Source organism: Thermobia domestica, chromosome 5 (assembly GCF_964235325.1).
Source record: "Thermobia domestica chromosome 5, izTheDome1.hap1.1, whole genome shotgun sequence".
Lineage (NCBI taxonomy): Eukaryota > Metazoa > Arthropoda > Insecta > Zygentoma > Lepismatidae > Thermobia > Thermobia domestica.
Window position 1 is genome coordinate 19,420,691 of NC_137458.1, and position 18,894 is coordinate 19,439,584.

Consider the following 18,894-nt stretch of genomic DNA (forward strand, 5'->3'; position numbering starts at 1 on the left):
AGGTTTGTAAAAAATTTTATTATTTTCGTCATTAATATTTAATATTGAATGAGGATAATGAATTTCAACAATAGCCACTTCCCACTTTTCATGGAATTCCATTCTTTGATGAAGTTTCGTAGTGTATGATGTTAAGGTGTTGTCAGGAAAATATTCCATAGAACTATTACTGGGAAGCGTAACGTAAAAATCTCCATCAGGTTCCATTGTACTTCTCGATCTTCTTTACGGATGATGCAGGTATCCAGGAATCGAAAGAAGAAGGATATCCTTTCCAATGAACAAGATATTCTTTTCTGCTGCCTTTTCTTCTTGTACGTATGATTTTATCTATGTAAAATGTCTTTGATAACGTCACAGGTTGTAATTCCTCTCTGTAAAATAATCCATCCAGTGGTTCCTTGTTTAAATCTTCAATTTCATAAACAGGTGGATCTCTTGGTATTATCTTCTTCACTTTAAATATTTCCCAAGTCCAATTTTGCATATATCCTTTATCAAATGTACGTTTAGTTTTACTAATTCGTACTGTATCACCAATCTTAAGATGTTTTGAGAAATTTGGATTCTTCTTCTTCTTCTTCTTTATTTTATTATCATATTGATTATGCCATACTTGTAATAGGTTATTTTGAGTAACATTTGCAGGTGACATCTTTATACTTGAATGATAACCTTCATTGTATGATTTCACAAGAAGAGGTAATACATTTAAATAATTATACGTTTGATACTTTGTAAAATACTTCCACATTTTTTCTTTTAGAGTTCTGTTAAAACGTTCTACAATACTAGCTTTTATATCAGGATTTTTAGTTGTAATATGTTTTATTTTGTTGTGCACTAAGTACTTCTGTATTGTTTTATTAGTAAACTCACTTCCTTTATCTGTTCGGAATGTAATTGGTTTTCTGTCTTTGAACACAATTTGCAATGCTTTTAAGACATCATTTGTACTTTTAGATTTTACGACCAAGCATAGAATATCTAGATCTTTGATAACGTCACAGGTTGTAATTCCTCTTTGTAAAATAATCCATTCAGTGGTTCCTTTGTTCCTATCTTCACTGTCTGACAAAATATGACACGATTCGAGAAACTTTTCGGTACGAAAAAGAGATAAGTCGCAAATCGACAAGTACATTTTTTTTTCAAATTCGAAATGAAACAGAAACATCCGAGACTCATAGACAATACTAGTTCACTGAAGTTTTAGTCCTCAGACACTGTTTTAATGTCACATGTGGTATATATAAAAGCTTTAAATTGATATAGTAATTGCACGAACACGATGTATTTTCAAACTCAAGACAATACAGAAACATCCGAGATTTATGAGCATTACTAATTCACACACATCCGAGACTTATGAGCAATACTAGTTCGCCCAAGTTTTTGATGAGGAAGATGCCCACATTAGACAAAATTTACAGAAAATTCGGAATATTAAGGAATGTTGGTGATCTGACCTAGAACATACCTTTTCATTACAGTAAACAAAGAACAGGAATGAACATGAATTGTACCTCAAATGATGTGTACGGGTTCGATTTTAATCACAGTTCCCATGAAGTGAACTTTGTAGTGTACAAACATCGTGTGTGCGTGAGTAGAGTTTATGTTTCTAACTTCTTATTCAAAGATTCACAAGATAGGTTATTTCTTATTTAAATGCTTCTTTCAATATTCCTACTCTATCTTTGTTTTTAAATCACGTTCACATTTTATGTTTTATCTAATAACTACAGAGATATAAAAGTAGAAACAAAATGTACAAATGAAGGGGGATTGAAAGATTTATTATGAAGATCTAACGCTGAAACCTCAAAATACTATTACTATGGTAACTAGTATTGCCAACAAAACGAGAGAAACTTCTCGATACAAAAAGAGGCAAGTCTCAATTCAATAAGTACATTTTCAAATTCGAGATGATACAAAAACATAGGTACGTTCAAAAAAGTTTGTGATAACTTGATCCAAGATCCAATATATTTTAGAAAAAACGATATCGAAATTAGAAATTTGTACACGCAAGCCCATTATCAGCGATGATTTTTGATTTATATTACACCTGTTAGCAGTGACTTTCGGGAATTGCTAGAGTTAGGAGGATATAGATATTTTTTTTATCCGTAGTGTCATCACTTATCAAAACTTGTTGACCATTACGTGATGCAACTTTTTTTCGCATTAAAGATTCATCTGAAAATTTCAGATTTGTGCAATTTTTCGAAGTGTAAGTGTTCAGTTACAGTTACAGAATTGATTAACCGAATATAAGTCTAGGTACATCTTTAATAGCGTAATTCAAATTGTGGACCTGATGTCAACATGTGCAGAGTTATGTAAAATGCATCATGTATTATATCACAGAATACTACATTGCTAGATCTAATCACTTTCTCAGATTTGTTCAAAAAACGTAACACAAGACTATTGTAATTCGTCATCTGAATTACCTTTTCTTATTTGTCTTAAAAAGCAATACATCTTCGCGGATAAACATTTAGTGCCCATACAGGCAGTTGAGAAAATTTCTTTTCCTATTACAGTACCGACTTGACAAGTTATCAAATTATAACTATTCCAAAGATAACGTGAAAACAGATTAATTCATTTGTTCACGAATTAGTGCGAAAAAGAAAATTTGTCAACTGAAGAATACTTTCTTTTTCGTGTATACAGGAAGATTATATGGCTATACGTAATAATGATGCTACTGTATCTCCAACAAATATAGATCAAAACTTATTGGTCATTACGTGATGCAACCTTTTTCGCTAGTAATTCAAATTGTGGACCTGATGACGGCATGTGCAGAGTTACATAAAAATGCATCATGTATTATGTCGCAGAATATTACATTGCTACTCCTTCTGTATATAGGATAGGTCAGTGTTTCTTTCTTTAGATATATGCTATCTTTTGCTGTTCAGCATTACGTCAGAACATCACGTTAACACTTCTCAGTTTTGTTGATGAATGTCTTGATTTAATATTTATCTTCACACGTATGTAGTTCATTTTTTTTAAAGTAAACTTGCGATGTTTAAAGATGATGATGGTGAACATGTACAATAGATTTCAATCTTTTAATGAAGTCATTCGATTCATTTTTATTGTTAGACATTCGTTTTGAAAAGTAATTAATTTTCTAAGAAACGATTACATGTTACTCTTGTGTACATCACATCTTTGCAAATACTATCTAATGTAACCACTATCGTTTTGAATCAGGTCCAGTTGGAACAAAATTTTCTAAAAGGGAGCATGAACATGCCAATTTTTGGTTGCTAATCATTGGCCCCATGTTCGTCAAATATTAGTAATTTTAAGCATTACCTCAGTAGCCTCCTGTCTCCTTGTTATTATCACATTGGAAAGTTCACTGGCGATATTCGTAGCTTTTGTAAAAGATGATGAGTAATCACAATTTAGTTTTTAATGGTCATGATGGATCAATGGTTGAGTCCCAATGGTAGATTTGCAACAGTCAGCCCAAAATGTAGGGAGATGGGCAGTAGAAGTTAGGAAAGACCGAATTCAATCATATTTTAGTTCATTTGCAAGCCTACCGTGATAATTTTAGGGGCGCTCGTCATCCCTGTGGATAAGGGCATGGGTAGAGTGATTACTTCTGATGCAAGTTCATGTTAATAGGGAATTGTGGTAAACAAAAAAACTGTGAGCATTAGCTCTCCTGTTTACTTCTACTTTGTTCATTCCTGTATTTTTTATTTTTATGTTTCTTATTTTTCTAAAGCAATTATGTCAGGTTAGAAGAACATGTATCTTTTCTTTCTAGTACGTGTATTGTTCTTCTACTCATAAATTCAATGGATTTCAGGATGCATGATGACTCAGTGATATAACGTTTATTCATATTGTCATTCTATCAACTAATATTTTTTCGTCATTCATTTGTCTTAATCATATGTCCTTTTACCGAGAAAGGGTATATATGTGGGACGTATCTTTATTTCTCCGGGGATCTTTACATGATGTACAAACCTATTACATTTTAGGTTTGAGGAGTATGGTGGCTCAGTGGTAAAGGATTTACAATCACTACTTCGTTTTTCAAATGCTGAAGCTTCTTGGTATGCATCCTGTACAAAGCAAGTGCTGGAACTTAATGGCGATCCGTGCCTCAGATTTGGCAATCATCACACTTTCAGTTAATTACTCTAAAAAAAAAGAAAGATAACGAATTCGGAATTTATTAGATTCATGTTTCTTCAAGGCTGATGATGATGATGATGATGGTAATGTTAGGTGTTCAGTATAATATTAATAAGGGCATAAACACATCTCTCTCTTTGTTTCAGACAATTCTCATAGTTCGTGAAGAAAAAATTATTACTTTTAGATTTATTTGCCAAGAATGGAGAAACTTTTCGGTACGAAAAGACATAAGTCGCAAATCGACAAGTACATTTTTTCAAATTCGAAATGAAACAGAAACAGACGTGTAGTATTGTCACTAATGTACCTTCAAAAAAACATGTTATGTTAAAAGAAAATGGCATGGCAACGTTGATTTTCACTGAAGAGTGGAAATACGAAGAAATTCTGTTAGGCGGAATGTTAAACTAAAAATATTTCATCTCTCTCTCTCTCTCTCTCTCTTTCTTACGAAGGGCATGATGTCTCAATGATTGCGAAAACTATTACTTAACACAATATGATGTTCTTATTCCGTAGCAAATAGGAAAACTCAATTTAGAGGTACGTTCAAATCAGTTTAACGTACCACGACTATGCCCATTATGCTGAGGGAGTTGGATGATTAAGACAAATGAATGAATGAATACTTAGTAGAATGAGAATGTATGAGTAGATCATGAAAACTCACGGACACGATGTTTGGAGATGAAACTAGGGATTGCATGCACTTTGTCACAGTGCACGACAATTAGTAATAAAAAATTATAAGCTTATTTGATCGGAGATCGAGCTAGGGACCGCATGCATTGGGTTGCGGAACAATGCTCCACTATACTAAGTATTCATCTGAAAGAATAAGTCATTGCTTTATCACTGAACCACACACAAACTTTCACATATTTCTTACGTTCGAAACGTAAGAAAATATTTCAGTTTAACGTACCACGATTATACTCATCATACAGATAGACAGACAGAAAGATATACACTTAGATAGTACTTATTGTCTTTTCGAGTGTAGAATAATACGCGTTCAATACTACACAGATACTTGTAGTGTTTGAGCCTCGTCGCCCAAAGCTTGGACCTCTCCCAACAAAAAATTTCTTGATGTACGCCTGTGTACATAGCTAGTATACGAATTCTATGACGGGGGGTTCTGAGCATTTTAAAAGAAATTGATGATAATAATAGGGAATATTTTAACTACTTTCGTCCTTTTAAAGTAATATCACATACAGCTTAGACTATAATATAGAGAAAACTATACAAAGTTCAACTTCCTAGATCAACTTAAAGAAATAGAGAAATGTTCTCTTATTTGAGAATAGACAATTGTTTTAACTTGAAGATTTGTGCCCCATGTTGAAATCGTGGGGTGCTGTGGATCAGTGGTAAAGCGTTCACCTTCTGTGATTGGGGTCCCTGGTTCGATCCTAACTCTCGTCGTGTGAACTTTGTGGTGCATATAGCCTCGCTGCTGAACGGAACGTTAAACTCAAAAATCAATCAACATCATGTGTACATAGGTAACGACATCCGAGATGTATAAGCAACACTAGTTTTGTCAAGTATTAGATCTCAAACACTGTTTTAATATTACCTAAAACACACACACACATACATATCTTCGCTTCGTGTTGTCTGAAACCATGACCTAAGATAATGTTGACGCGACAGCTGGAGAATAACATTGAAATACAAAACATGTTCTGTTATCTTATTTTTCTGCTCTTTGCAAGTAGACATTGCAGATACAGAAACTCTCTCTCAGTTCGTTGACTTATGTATGTGTATTTAACGTTAGATTTCACTCTTATTAACATTAGAAAATTATGAAATTAACTTCAGTGACTCAGTGGTAGAGTGTTTACCTCTGGTGTATGAGGTCCCGTGTTCAAATCACATGTCTTTTTTCTATATACTTGTCATTAATTTTAGTGACCACAAATCCCCTGCTTCCTTTACAACTTAACGAAAAGATGCTATTGACTGTCCCCGGAAAACCGACCTTATCATTTCATTTTTACGTTCCAGAGGGCACGGTGGACTCAGTGGTAGAGCGTTCACCTCAAGTGCTTGGGTCCCTGATTCGATCCCAGTTCGTGCCCTATGAACTTTGTGGTGGACAAACATCATATGCGTGGATTTCCCTTCGGAGTTCACCAGTTTCCTTCCACTTTCTTCATTACATCATTTCATTCATTTTTTCATTATCACCTCTCCTTCATTAGCCTAGTAGACGTAACCGCAGGACGTAAAACTCACTTTTCACTTGTCCCATCGCCGTCCATTAGTATAGTACACTCAGCCTAACCGGCATAATCGTGGGACGTTAAACTCAAAGATTTCATTTCATTTTTTTCGTTCCAGAGGGCAGGGTGGTTCAGTGGTAGAGCGTCCACCTTAAGTGCTTGGGGGTCCCTCGTTCGTTTTCCATTAGCATAGTACACATAGCCTAACCGGCATAATCGTGGGGCGTTAAACTCAAAGATTTCATTTCATTTTTTTTTCGTTCCATGGGGAACGGTGGCTCAATGATAAAGCGTTCACCTTAAGTGCTTGGGGGTCCCTCGTTCGATCCCAGTTCGTACCCTATGAACTTTGTGGTGGACAAACATCGTATGCGTGGATTTCCCTTCGGAGTTCACCAGTTTCCTTCCACTTTCTTCATTACATCATTTCATTCATTTTTTCATTATCACCTCTCCTTCATTAGCCTAGTAGACGTAACCGTAGGACGTAAAACTCACTTTTCACTTGTCCCATCGCCGTCCATTAGTATAGTACACTCAGCCTAACCGGCATTACTTGATCGGAGATCGAACTAGGGACCGCATGCACTGGGGGGTTGCGGAACAATGCTCTACTACACTAAGTATTCATCTGAAAGAATAAGTCGTTGCTTTATCACTGAGCCACACACAAACTTTCACATATTTCTTACGTTCGAAACGTAAGAAAATATTTCAGTTTAACGTACCATGATTATGCTCATCATACAGATAGACAGACAGAAAGATATACACTTAGATATATTTACATTTATATTTCACAAGTATAGGGACAAATGTTTATGAGGGTGTCAAACAATCATTGCATGAGTAATATAGTTTAATCTTTCATTCCAGTGGATAAAACTCAAAGATTTCCCATTAACCTTGTTGACTTTATTGTGGGACGCAAAACTCAAAGATTTCATTTCATTATTCAAAGATTTCATTTACAAACAGAAAGACAGACAGACCTTGTTGGCTTTATTGTGAGACGTACAAATTCGTTTATATGTATGTGTTTTTAACGATAGAATTTCATCTCTATGGAACACGGAAAACACAAAGCAAATACATTGTCTGGAGGGCATCTTAGCTCGGCGGTCGTGTTTCTTATCATATTTTATACTTTTTTTTCATCAGGGACATCAGTGGCTCACTGATAAAGCGTTCACTTCTGCTACATGATGAGGAGGGGTCCCAGGTTCAATATTCTGTTCCCGCCAGATGAACTTTATAATGAACAAACACCGTGTACGTGGATTTCCTCTGGGTTCTCCCGGAGCGTTCACCTGTATTGCATGAAGCACCGTGTTCAAATTCTACTTCAGACAAGTGAACTTTGTGGTGGACAAACACCGTATGAATGGGTTTCCTTGGGAGTTCTCCCGTTTCCTCCCACTTTCTTCACTTCATCATTTCTCATCATCACTTTCCCTCTCTACTAGTGTAGTAGTCAACTATAGGACTAAAACTCTTTAACATACAATTAAATGTACTGTACCTTTTATTATTCATTTAGCAGGGCTGAAGGTCAGTCTGTTACGAATCATCAAAACATTTGACAATGTTATCTTATCTGTTGCTCTTGAAACTAAACCATTTTAAGATGGAGTTCACTGTACTAGCAAACAGAGAAAAGAAAGAGACTAGCAAAACAGACATTCACATATGTGTCTGTTTTTTTATGGTTTGACGAGTATGATGGCTCAGTGATAGAGGATTTACATCCAGTATTTTGGGGGTCCCTGATTCGATCACGGTTCACACCGTGTGTACTTTCTGATAAATTCAAAAATCTACAAACACAACGTTCTTCATCGTAAACGTACGTTGTACTGTGATCAGAAGTATCGGAATAACAACAACATTAGTATACTAATTTAAAAATCCTATCGTATTGATCGTTCACAAAATACAAATTTTATGTGAAAATAATAAAAGATTTCAATTTCACTATATTATTATTATTATTATTATTATTAAATGCTCTAGAATTAGTACTACACTGTTCAGTATAAATGAAAAGTATTTTCTGCTTCTTTATGAACAGAAGTCCACTTCATTGACACTCATCAACTTTAAAGTTCGTTTTCCGTCAAACTTGACTGTGTTTGTACACTATCCAATAAATCAGTCATAATTGAATCTATGAGTTTTTTGTTTATAGTCTGAAAGCAAGCGGAATCAAATGTACAAGTTTTCTTCCCCATTCTGTTAAAATTTCACTTAAATCCAAATACAAGGTCTTTAGCAACACGATTCACTTATTCAAATGTTCCACTTTTTAGTACAATACACATTAATTTGGCTTTCATTTCGGAGCACTACGTAATACTTGTATAACAGGGCACTTTTCCTGTATTTGTTTAATAAAAGCATATCCCTTCTTAAGGTAAAGAAATGGACAATTAGGAAACCATTTCGCATGTTCTATCCATGGAACATCGTTATCAGTCCAATCTTTTAATCCTCCAGCACAATAGAAGCATATAGTTTGGTCTCTTGTTTTCGTGTAAAAAAATCCAGCATCACTTAATTGATCCGGGCATTGTTTTGATGAAATAGGCCAGTGTTCGAATGTTCTTAAACGTAATTCCTTTGTACAATACTGACTATATTGAGGGGCAAAACATTTATGTGCACCACTATATGGTAATTCTGGCATTTGTTGAAGTGGTATCCTTTCAGATACAGAATTTGGTCGCAGTTCCATTCTTAATCTTCCACTATTCGTATTTTTCTAATCGTCTACTTCAATGAAATCTTGCTTACGTTTCTATGTTCAATTATGTTGGAAATCTATGGAAGTCAATATTATAAAGTAACTTATGATTTACACAGCCATGTTATTTCAGCAGATGATCAACAGAAACTAATGACACTATGCATACAAATATCTGTGCACACATGCATGATGCAAGAAGGGATGTCGATGAGGAAAACGTGTATCATCTTGTTTATTCATATACCATACACTTACGAAAGACCACGATCGTTTGGGATCCGGGTTCGATTCTCGATGAGAAAGCATTCTTTTTTCTTCGCAGAAAATCTGGGAACTTCTATTCTTAGTATTACAAGATGGGTCTGGTGGGGTTAAGGTGGAGGGGGAATCTAGCTACCCAATACAAGACGACTAGAAAAAAATAGGACGAAAAGTTTTTTTTTTAAATAAAATCTAATCTATATGCGAGGCACTGACGTTCAGTGATAGAGTGCCCACCTCAAGTTGGATTACTCCGTGCGAGGATTAATTCAACTCTAAATCGTGAAGTACTGGTCTCGCGTTCGATTCCGATGTACAATCTTTATTTCATAAGTTAACGAAGCTACAATCAAGGTTAGTTGTCTGCTTCACTTTCACTCCCAAATAATAATAATAATAATGTAATGCTGTATTTTTTAAATTTATTTTTATGGTTGTTATTTATGTTTTAATACCACTTTGGTCCGGGTTCGATTCTCGATGATAAAAAGAGAGAGAAAGGGGACATTGAACACTTGAAAGTGTTATAGTGCTTCGAAATGAAGAGCTTCGAACAATGTACATATCATATGCTACGCTAAAACCAATACATGAAATTCTTTTTTTTTTTTTTTTTCATGCAAGAATTAATTCAACTCTAAATCGTGAAGCACTGATCTTGCGTTTAGTGTACAGGTTCGATTCTCGATGAGAAAGCATTGAATATTTTAAGACATTAAGTATGCTCTTCGCTATTCAATACATAACGAAAAGACGAAAATCAATCAATCAATTGGGAAACTTCGAACGTGATAACTGGAAGAACTCTCATCAAGATTCGATAGCCGGCCAAGAGTATGAGCATAGTAACAACGTTCGCTTACGTTCTTCGCAGGAGGGAGTGAAGTGGAAGGGTTTGGGGGGTTCAAATCCATAACGAAAAGACAAAAATCAATCAATCAATCCATTGGGAAGCTTCGATCATGATAACTAATAGAACTCTCATCCATCCAAGAGCATTTAGCTATTCAATACATAGCGAAAAGCAAAAATCAATCAATCAACCAATTGGGAAGCTTCGCCGTCCAAGAGTATGAGCATAGTAACAACGTTCCCTTACGTTCTTCGCAGGAGGAAGTGGAGGGGTTTGGGATTCAAATTCATAACGAAAAGACAAAAATCAATCAATCAATCCATTGGGAAGCTTCGATCATGATAACTAATAGGACTCTGATCCGTCCATCAGTATGAACATCCAAGACTATGAAGGCCAAGAGCATCTAGCTAACGAAAAGCAAAAATCAATCAATCAATCATGAAGCTTCGATCATGATAACTAATAGGACTATGATCCCTCCAAGAGTATGACCACCCAAGACGATGAACCCATCCAAGACTATCACCATAACAACAACAAACTGTTCTCATACACGTTCAGATAAACCAAAATTTTCCCACGCACTTCTCTGGTAGCCGTAAAAGGCTATGACCATAGCAACTAAAGGCTTGTCGAAACTTGCCTCCCAATTCCAGGAAAACAGGATCAAATTTCGCTGACTCAGCCATCCCAAGTGGGGTACATCTACTGCGTAATTTCCACTGTAATAGGCTTCTCTGAAGAACTGGGAGGGGAATCTTGTCCCATTCCCTTTGCACAGCTTTCCAAAGTCCTTCCACAGTTGTCACACGCCGTTTTCTCAAAGCCCGCTTCAGCAATCCAAATCCACAATAGTCCATAGGACTTGCATCTGGAGATTTAACATGCACCTCATTGAAAGGTATCACCTGTATACCACTTGCCTCCTCCATCGCCCTGTAGAATGCGAGGGACGATCGTGAGGTATGTGATGAGGCCTTGTCCATGTGAATGCGCACCAGATTGGAGTCATTTCCGTACATTGTTCGAATCTCATGCTCGTAGATCGGCCGCATAATCTGCTCCTGAAAATACTGCGAATTTACTTTGCAGTTCTTCGCCATCCTACGAATCTTCAGTTTACCTTGGTAACAGTAGCCAGTAACGACCATAAACCCTTTTGGGAAGGATTCTTTACAGAAGCGGACCCGCCTTTTGAAGTTCTTGGCGCCTTTCTCTCGGTACATGATGGCTCTCGGTTTGCCGCAGTCAGAAAGGAAAATCCATGTTTCATCGAGCGTTACGACGTACATCCACCTTTGATTTGCCAGATGCCATTTGTACAGCTTCGGGCGTTACACTTTCGTTCGTTTTGGTGTGCATCCGTGAGAAAATGGCCGCGAGCTTTCATGACTTTTTCCAGCTTGTGTTGATGGTGTAACGTCCGGCTCACAGTCCCCAAAGACACGTCAAGACGATTAGCCATACTCCTTTGTGTTGGTGGATTTTCTTGCATTGCCATTTTGCGAAGTTCCCTCTGCATGGTGGAGGTGGCCTTGGTGCATTCCCGCTTCCTAGGCAACTTCGTTGGTGATCCAAATGGTGGAGCTTCGTTGCCCTTGTACTTTTTAATAACATTTTTTATTCCACTTAAACTGATGTTGCAACCATTCTTCTTGCACTATTTTGTAATGACAGAAACACTAAAGTGGGCGTCATAAAGAGCCGCAACATAGCCTTCCCAAAACCGGCTTAGTTTGGACGGCAATTTGGTCACAGAGCGGAAGCCCGCACACTTGGAAACAAATTTAACACAACAATTCACAACAATGGTCCTGTTTTGTGCGGTATTGTCGTCCGCGCGGAAAAACAGCTCCGTTCCCAGGAAGGCACTGCACAACACTGCAGGACGCAGCGAGCCAGGTTGGGTGGGTCCATTCTGCCCGGGAAGGGGAAGGAACGAAATTGGCTAAACATAGGCTGAACAGCCTCTACAAGATCATTTAAACACATTATATATATATATATATATATATATATATATATATATATATATATATATATATATATAGGGTGTTAATGAACTATAGCGACAAACTATAAGAGGTGATTCCTTGCATCAAAATATGAGAAAAAGTTCATATGAATCTATGGCGAAAAGTGCATAGTTTTAGAGCTAGGGGTGTCCAAAATCGCGAAAGAGCTAAATGTCAATAGGCTCTATTTCGAATTCCAGAAACTGTGGATGATGGTTCTTATCAGCGTAAAGGAAGCCATACATACACAATCGAAAAGTGCATATTTCATCAATTGTTAATACCCAGCCCCCACCAAGTGAACTTTGTGGTGGATAAACACCGTGTGCATGGGTTTCCTCGGGGTTCTCCCGTTTCCTCCCACTTTCTTCATTCCACCATTTCACTCATTACTCATCATCACCGTCTCCATTAGCCTAACCGGCATAACCGTGGGACGTAAAACTCACAGATTTCATTTCATTTCATTTCAATTGTTAATAGGTGTAGAGGGTATTCCTTATAGGGTGTAATTCTCAGATATGTTTTCAATAGAGTTTTCAGGTATACCATTGTGTAAGAAGAATAAGAATTGAAGGATCTTATAAGTGGCATTTTTATTTTAGTCAAAAAGTTGGGGGGTCAATGCCCCCCATAGCTCCGCCTATGCATTTACTGGCATGGAAAGGTGAGAAATATTACGTTTTAAGCGAACAACTGTCTACGCACAGAGTCAAATTAACATATTCTCACACCCAAGGTTGTACTTCAGCCCATTCTTCCCTCAAAGAAAATATAGACCTAGTTGTTGTGCTGTAAACTTCAACGACCCAAATTGACGTCACAATGGATTCTGCATTTAGTCGCGATTGCAGAAAATTTTACTGTTGAACGCACGTTTATAGGAAGAATCACCCTATAAAAGATAACAGTGTATTATAATATGTAATACAGAAACGCATACAGGAAATTTCTGAAGACGGGGAAGAGGGAATCAAATATGTGGCTTCAACCTAAAGCCTGTGACAAACATCTTGGCATTTCAGCTAAACGAATAAAACGCAAGCTCTCACGCGACGTTGCCAAGTGGTAAAGGGGTGCGGCTATGACTTGGCTAAGCAGACGAACTACAACGCGATCAGGTGGCAGGGAATAGACTGAAGTGAATGTGTACAAAATAAACGTGGCAATACAGCAGGTCTCCCATTTGCTAGCAGCATTTAAAGGGAACTTGGAGCGCCACCTTTACATGCCAAAATGTTTGTCACGCCGTTTAATAAGCCTAGGCTCTAATTCAAGCCTGACCACTATCATTGGCACTTGTGTGCACCATGTGCCTGCCTAGAATAATAGCCTGAATCCAGCGATACGAGTTCAAATCTTGGTGGACCCTAACATCTATTTTTTTTCTTTTCATTAAACGAAATTGTGTGTGCGTTGTCTTGTAATAATTCAAATAATATGTCTATAATTAATAGGCTATAACAAGTAATGCTTGTCTTGTAATAATTCAAATAATATGTCTATAATTAATAGGTTATAACAAGTAGTGCTTAGAACTGGTCCCATGGTGTAATGGTTAGCACTCTGGACTCTGAATCCAGCGATCCGAGTTCAAATCTCGGTGGGACCTAACATTTATTTTTTCTTTTCATTAAACGAAATTGTGTGTGCGTTGTCTTGTAATAATTCAAATAATATGTCAATAATTAATAGGCTATAACAAGCAGTGCTTACAACTGGTCCCATGGTGTAATGGTTAGCACTCTGGACTCTGAATCCAGCGATCCGAGTTCAAATCTCGGTGGGACCTAATATCTATTTTTATTCATTAAGCGAAGTATTGTGTGTATGTTATCTCGTAATAATCAAAGAATATGTCTTTATAACAAGTAGTGCTCCCAGTTGGTTCTATGGTGTGATGATTGTCCGTCTGAATTAAGCTCAGCATTTTTTTTTTGTTTTGTTTTTTAAGAATTACTTTATAATATTATACAAACTTAACTGTGTGCTTCAGTGTGTAGTCAACAATTTGTATTACATAAAAACTAGCAATACGTTTCCCGATTTTAGAAAAAAAAATCGTCAATCTCCTTGTCAAGTTCCTATAAGTTCTGGGATCACTTACGATATGTGCCCTCATTATTAGAAGCAGAATAAGTCTAAGCCCATGGTGCTAGTCCTGTTCACGAGTCTAGTCGAGAAATAAGCTTTTCACATCTTGTCTCTTAATTTTTGTATAAATTTCGTCTCAATTTTCGAAAAGCTTTTATAGTCTCGCCTTGTTTCGCACACTTACATTAAAAATTTATTCCCTGATTGTTTTTCTCAATTTCATATAAAAGTTATCAGAATCTTTTCACATCACGCAAGGTCCACGAAGGGTGTTATGTAACAACATTTAAACCTTATTTATTATTGGAGCATATTGTGTAATGACTTACATACTGCAAAATACTTTCTAGTAGAGCAAATTACTATAGACGGGAATTTGGACTTTCCCATCACCTTTTATTATAAAAGATCTTCTTAAATACAAAATGTATACAATAAGTAGTTCCTCTAATATTTTGGGTAAGATAATGAAAGGAACCCAATGACCAAGCGTCTTAGGGCTTTTGCAGGTGAGGTTCCTCTCGGTGACCAGGCGTCGTGAGAGGAGTTAACCTTAGGTGTGTGTCTCGGTGACCGGTCGTCTTGAGAGGGGTTAAGCTTGTGTGATTAGGTGACTCTCTCGGTGACCGGGCGTCGTGAGAGAGGAAAGGAACCCAATGACCGTGCGTCTTAGGGCTTCAGGTGGTTCGATCAACCTGGATAGATTGATGCTTGCTGTTGCGTGCTCCTCTCTTTTATCCTGAAGCGTCGGCTACCCTCGGTAATCCTCGTCTTGCCGATTGCTGGCGAATGTGCGCGACTCCTCTTCGGGTCTGTCGTCTGCGTTGTTTTTGTTTACTATTGGCACGTGTAGTACACACATGGTTATCGCATGTTATGGAGACATGCGGAACCTTACAATATATTTTAATGTTGATAAATGCTCTTTTTATTTCAACTTTGAATCATACGATTACGAGTACTTTATAAATTCATAGGTTTTATAGTATGAATCATGTACGAGGGGGGGGGTCAGAAATTTAGGTTACAAGGCCGGTATTTCTGGAGTTTCATCTGTCATAGAGGAATGAATAGTGTGCGGTAATGGAGTTGGCAACTGTGTAGAGTTTCAGCCACCCACCATCTGAACAGAAATTTGGACTCTTTTCGAAAACTGGTTTCGCGAAGATGTCCGCTCAGTTATTCGATTTCTGTGGGCGAAACATGTAATTCAACTCAACCAACTAATAAATAAATAAATAAATAAATAATAAATTAAATATTAAACTGAATGGTTTTTTTTTAAGCTTTAGTTTTCGTGGCCTGCACATCCACACCAGGCAGAGAATTAAAAATTTATGTTCAGGATAATATTTCAGTTTCACGAAAACCTAACAACCTTTCTCACTTATTTGTCAATAAATTTGGAAGAAGTAAAAAATGTACTCACAATCGACCATAATTCACTATCAGTAGTTCTGGACAGATGCGTCTGGCCGAGATTCCTGGTTCGAACCCTATTCTCACCAAGTGTATTTTGTGGTGGACGAACTCCATGTGCGTGGGTTTTGTCCGAGCTTTTTTCTTCCCTACCACTTTCTTCGTTCCACCATTTCGCTCATTATCGTCATCACCGTCGTCCCTAGCCTCGGGGGTGTAACGTAGGACGTTAAACTAAGCAAAAATGCAAGTCGTAGCACTGATCAAAACATAAATAAATAAATGAACGAAATATTTAATCATGTTTTGATGGCTGGCCCCTGCTACCCGTACCTGCAGGACATATCGGCATAATCTTGAGTGAGAGACCCAGGTTCGATTTCCGGTGGGAGTACAAATTAATCACATAACCGGTTGTTGAATGATTTAAATGGCATCATTGGCGGATGTTCACATTACAAATAGAGCAATACTCGGCTAATAAATGACCATCCAAATTAAGTAGAATCTCAGTTTACTGGAAAATCAAACACACGTCTTTGTAGTCATATTATCAGTGTTGCCAACAGCTGCCTTCAAAATATGGTTTAAAATGATCACAAAATCTAGCTAAAAGTGGCTAAACCCCAGTGGCGTGTCGTGGAAAATCAGCGCCCGGGGTGAGAGTACACGACGGCGCCTCCGTACATATGAATGAGATCAACAGACGAGCCGCGAAGTGTCACCATAATTGGCGCCAAGTGTAAGAAAATTTTCAAATATTAATCCTGCTTTTCCTCATTTTCAGCACTCTTTATTACTCTTTCCTTCCATTATACCGTCGCCCCGCTTTCCCCCTTCCTTCTACGGTACGGCACTGCTAAACTCTAACCTAACTGAATTTAATAATGAAAAAAAAAAAAAATTTTTTTAGGTTTACTGTGTACTTAAAACGTACTGTAGTATTTTTTCTGGCATTTCTCAATAAATTTACTTCTATACTTAAAATATTATGTACAGTACAATTTGTCTGCATCAATAGCTAAATTGACATCACTCCATATTATTGTTTTTATTAGTAATTCAAATACCGGTACGAGAACATGTAGATAAATAATAATATTAAAAAATATAGTCGCTAATGCTCTTGCCTTTTGTACGAACGGTTCCCGGTTCGATTCCCGGTGGGAACACTCAGTTGAACAGCTTTTTCAGGCCAAACATCCTGATTAAGATGTTTCCTGGGTTTTCCTAATTCACACCAGGCAAATGTCAGGATGTTACCTAATGTATAGGTCTCAGATTGCTACGTGTTTTCTCCATAATGTATTCGCCAAGAAACTTCATCCCTCATGCGTAACGGGCTTTAATTGCTGGTACGAGTGCCCAGAAATATGTATACACAAATAAATAATTTTAAAAGTTATCTGTAAATATACACTTTGTCACTATCTCCCATGTATTGTGATACTACGGAAATGCGTTGCAGATTAGGTTGTAATCTGTGTTCTTGACTTCTCAAGGTCAAAGAGCGTGTTATAGTCACACATGAATAGAAAGACAATCTTATGTGCAGTCTACTTTTTCTCACTTCCACTATCCAAGGTTCAGGAAAGTAGAAGCTACAACCGGTCCCATGGTGTAATGGTTAGCACTCTGGACTTTGAATCCAGCGATCCGAGTTCAAATCTCGGTGGGACCTTACGTAGACTTTTAGTATCTTCGAAATAACATATCGAGTTGTTTTCAAGCTAACCTTATTCGTAGCAATTTAAGTAAACATCTTTTAACGAAGTTTTAAATAGGGTTTCGTTGTTTACAACTTGTATAATTCATTATTTGAATCATACATTTTTGCAAGGACGCCGATCCTGAGGGGGACATGGGTGCTCGGGCCCCCCAAAGCTCATGTGGGCCCCTATTGTATTTATGAATATACAATATTTGGCATACTTTGAATGCAATTTGTATTAAAATCCTCATATATATACCTTCTGCATCTGAATGGGCCCCCCAAATTTACAGAGAAATCGGCGCCCTTGGTTCTTTGACTCGTTGCTTAGAATCGCTCCCAATTTTAATATGCAAAGTAATGAAAACTAGAGCTGAAATTTCATTTTTGTCACATGGAGGCACCTTTCAACGTCTGAGATTCAACATCGCGTAAATAACATTTCACCAATTTTACAGGAGAGATTAAAAAAAAAAAAACTTCAGCCTCATCATACGCGGTATTACTTTGAGGGATAACAGAGCCATCTATCGTGATATAGGTGTACTACTTAACCATATTGTGCGCCATCCTATACTGATTCTAATGGTATCAAAAACTCAAATTGGCCAAAGTTAGAGATACGAAGTGTTGAATCTCAGATGGGGATTGAGAAATAATAGAAGAAACGTAGGACCGGGAAGGGCTGCTCTGTGCCCCCCCCCCCTATCAATCTCGAAAGTTCATGGTGCAACTCCTTCGAATGATGCGAGAATCTGTAATATAAGAGCAGAGTTGAATCAGAGGTTGTCGAATATAGTAGCGATTAATCATCATGCAATTAGGAGATTCGTAAGAAGAATTCAGGTGGAAAACGCAATGGACCCAGGTAACCGGTACCTGCACAATTATACCTGGTGCAAATAAACGATAAAGAAGAGCAGAGGCGGATTTAGCCCGGGGCCGGATGGGCCTAGGCCCCCAGTTTTTTGAGTAACGAAAACTAATTCAAGCTATTATTTATATATTTTTGAAAGTTTAAGGTAAATTCATGATATACCTATCACAGCCTGGGTTCTCGTTGCCCCTCCCCACGCCGGTTCTTACCTTCTAGAACCGCCTCTGAAGAAGAGCATGTTTCTTCTTATGTGTATGAACACCAAACAGTCCATCTCACGTATTTACTTTTATATCGCGATTCTACAAAGATACTCTCTGGGAGATACTATGGCTACAGGCTATGATGAACAAAATTACTTTCATTAGAAATATAATTGTTTCCTCACCTTTGATTATCATTCTTTTTGTAAAGAAATTGAGCTTTCACACTAAACTCTACAAAATAATAATAATCACTTCGTTTTAAGATAACATCGAAAATGGCGGAC

At 37.2% G+C, this 18,894-nt stretch overlaps 1 protein-coding gene and 3 non-coding genes across 4 annotated transcripts in view; all 4 read left to right on the top strand.

The window, feature by feature from the left end:
- LOC145684598 (glutamate receptor U1-like) overlaps positions 1 to 18,894 on the top strand; it is a 79,364-nt gene that overhangs the window by 37,290 nt on the left and 23,180 nt on the right. The gene's annotated exons all lie outside the window — the stretch shown is intronic.
- Positions 13,844 to 13,915, top strand: TRNAQ-CUG (transfer RNA glutamine (anticodon CUG)). The gene has a single exon. It is a non-coding gene; the product is annotated as a tRNA-Gln (tRNA).
- On the top strand, positions 14,024 to 14,095 carry TRNAQ-CUG (transfer RNA glutamine (anticodon CUG)). The gene has a single exon. It is a non-coding gene; the product is annotated as a tRNA-Gln (tRNA).
- Positions 17,426 to 17,497, top strand: TRNAQ-UUG (transfer RNA glutamine (anticodon UUG)). Its single transcript has one exon. It is a non-coding gene; the product is annotated as a tRNA-Gln (tRNA).